Genomic DNA, 3,688 nt, shown 5'->3' on the forward strand with positions numbered 1-3,688 from the left:
ATAATAGCATATGTGAAAGCATCCATAAGGAAGCAAAAGAAATAATGTTGGCAAGGATCAGGGCCAATGACCCTTGAACAAAAGGAGGATGGCTGAACATAGGCAAGGAGTACATCTAGGCTAGCAGCACAAGGAGAGCATTAGTAGTGAATAAAGCTTTTAGTGAAAGATATCTAAGGCCCATTAATCTTAGCTTGTAAAAAACTTAGGGGGTCACTAAAGAATATGTAAACCTATCGCATGAGTTCAGCATAAGAGAATTTTTAATTACTAAAATTTGTAAAAATATACTTACAAAAGGAGGCATTTTTTAAGATTTTGAGAAATAAATAGGCCTTGAATAGTGACACTCCCTAAGGTAAAGAAGCTATTGCAAATGAGGACCAAGAAGAAATACAAGGAAGCACATAAAGAAGCACAAAGGATGATGTAAAGAAGCACAAGGGACTATAAAAGGAAGTTGAATGTAGACAATCAGAATAAATTCCAAGAAGTCTAGTAGCGGGCCCAATAATATTATACACATAACTTCTTTGTAAAAGTATATGTACCCGAGGATTTTATATTACCGGGGATGGATGGATGGTTGGGATGGATAGATGAATTTTTAGATAATTTTCACTAGTATGATAATTATTGGTAATTCATTGTACACAATTTACATGTACTTTTCTTAAACCAATTTTAATACAAAGCAATGGATGCTCATCAATACTCTATACATTTTACTTTGTATATATCATTTCCTTTCATAAACCATCTTTAGATTTCCAAGATAAGCTCATAGCTTTGAACAACCAAGAAACCCAGATGCCAAGATAACAAGTTGTGACTATAGTGTGTACTCATTGGTGAGATCCAAACGAACCCAAATACCAAGATAACAAGTTGTGACTATAGTGTGTAGTCACTAGCAAATTGATTGAACCCAACCCTTACTTGAAGTAAGAAGGTGAATTGGCTTGCTAACTTATCAAGGATTCAAGGATAGTCGACAATCCTTGGACTCCAAGTAAGTCAGAGTAAGATAAAGAATTTCAAGTATCTTTGTTTTACTAAGAAGCCAAGATTTTTCTTAAAAATGAAGAATCCAAAGTTCACACAAGGGTAGTGTGGATTTTGAAGACTGGGCATGCCAAAGTGTTGGCATGGGAATGCAAACATGGATGAAACACACATACACTCACAAAAAGACATAAAAAGATTCACTGAGAGAGAGAGAGAGAGAGAGAGAGAGAGAGAGAGAGAGAGAGAAAACATAGTGTATATTCCATCATCCAAAATGTGCATATAATGGGATTTAAATAGACATCAAAGACCATGTAACTGTTCGGCTACCCATGTGACCTTTAGGCTTCCATAACTGCCCACATATGTATAACTCCCCACTAGTGTGTAACTCCTCCCCACTAGTGTAACTCCCCACACTAGCCCATATGCATGTAACTCCTAATCTTAACTCCTAATATACATGATTTAAGAGGGGGAATATAGGCCGCCTTATATAGTGATCGGGTAACCCTATAAGGCTAGTCAACTTGCCTAAAATGCCCCACTCAAATAATGCAAAACCACATTTATTATCCTCACAAAAGGTAGAGAAATTAATGTGCACCCTTGGATCTAGGCAGAAGCTTTGATACCATGTCATCAGAATGACAATGTGTGGAAGTGTATACACAATGACAGTGATTGAGCAATTGATGACAAAGAGAGAAAAATGTTGATATATTCCCAAAATCAGAGAGATTACAAGCCCGTAGAGGTGAGGATTGGGCTCCGTGCATAAGGGCCAAGGAGGATCAAAAGCTAAAATGCTTGAGATTTGCTTTTGATGATTTATAAGGGGGGGAACCAGCCCTTATATAGGGGGGCTAGGGGCTGAGCAGTCTCTACCTAAAAAGACCCACATTCAAATAATGCAAAATGCATGTACTATCCTCAAGAAATGTACAAAAATTAGTGTACACCCTTGGATCCAACTAGAAGCTCTAATACCATGTCAGAATGACAATGTGCAAAAGCGTATACACACTGACAATGAGTGATTAAGAGAGAGCACATGATAGATAGAGAAAAAGGTTGATATATTCCCAAAATCAAAGATTACAAGCCCATAGGTGAGGAATAGTCTCAGAATGACAATGTGCAAAAGCGTATACACACTGACAATAGGTGATTAAGAGAGAGCACATGATAGATAGAGAAAAAGGTTGATATATATTCCCAAAATCAAAGATTACAAGCCCATAGGTGAGGAATAGGCTCCATAGGAAAGGGTTGAGGATGATTAGAAGCTAAACACTTGAGGTTTTCTTGATGATTAGAAGTTAAATACTTGAGGTTTTCTTGATGATTTATGAGGGATGAATCCCAGCCCTTATATAGGGTTGGAGGAATGGTTGGCCTGCCTAAAAGCCCCCCACTCAAATAATGCAAAAATGCATATACTCTACTTAGAAAATGTAGAGAAATTAGCATATGCAAAAATGCATATACTCTACTTAGAAAATGTAGAGTATATGCAAAAATGCATATACTCTACTTAGAAAATGTAGAGAAATCAGCATATGCCCTTGGATCCAGCCAAAAGCTCTAATACCATGTCGAAATGACAATGTGCGAGAAATGTATACACATTGATAGTGAATGATTGAGACAGAGTAGATGAAAGATTGAGAGAGAGTAGATGAGAGAGAGAAAGAGAGAGAGAGAGATTGATATATTCCCAAAATGGAAATCTAGCTCTTATATAGGGGTTGGGGGGTTGTTTGTCTACTAGTCCTATAGGGTTAGTCATCCACTCCTATAGGTTTGGTCGGCCTACCTAAAAGGCCCCCCAAATAATGCAAAATTGTATGTGCTCTTTTGGAAAAGCATAGAGAAATCAGTGTGCACCCTTGGATCAAGGAAAGCTCTGATACCATGTCAGAATGATGATGTGCAGAAGCATAGACACACTAACATTGAGCAATTGAGATAGAGAAAAAGGTTGATATATTCCCAAAATCAAAGATTACAAGCCCATAGGTGAGGAGTGGGCTCCTTAGAGGCAATGGTGGTGGCTGATGATCAGAAGCTAAAACACTTGTGGTTTGCTTGTTGATGATTTTTGAGGAGGGGAAGCCATCTTGTATATAGGGGCTAGGGGGCTAGTCTTCCTAGCAAAGCACCATAGGAATATGGCACACCAAAAGGAACCCTAGACATAGATGGATGTGTAGTGGTGGATAACTTTGGGTTTGTCCTAAAATGCCCCCCACTCAAATCCACCACTCAAATAATGCAAAAATGCATGTATTGTCCTCAAACAATGCAGAGAAATCAACATGTGAACCCTTGCATCCATCTAGAAGCTCTGATACCATGTTAGAATGATGATGTGTGGATTCATATACACAATGACACATTGAGTGATTGTTGAGAGAGAGCAAATGAGAGAGAGAGAGAGAGAAAAAGATTGATATATTCCCAAAATCTGATGATATGTGATTTCGGGTCCTAATTAGCATGCAAAATGTGGTATCATGGTCATGAAGGTGTGCAAAATTGTGTAACTATCGAGGTACTTATTAGCATTTAAAGTGCACAGGTGAGGTAAGAGGGATCTCATGCCATTTTTCAGTGGAAAAATATGATGATGATCTAATGAGGCGAAGATAATGGTGGTATGTACCATTGGATTAGT

This window comes from Cibotium barometz, chromosome 36, assembly GCF_041138505.1.
Source record: "Cibotium barometz isolate CiBa-2024 chromosome 36, ASM4113850v1, whole genome shotgun sequence".
Taxonomy (NCBI): domain Eukaryota; kingdom Viridiplantae; phylum Streptophyta; class Polypodiopsida; order Cyatheales; family Cibotiaceae; genus Cibotium; species Cibotium barometz.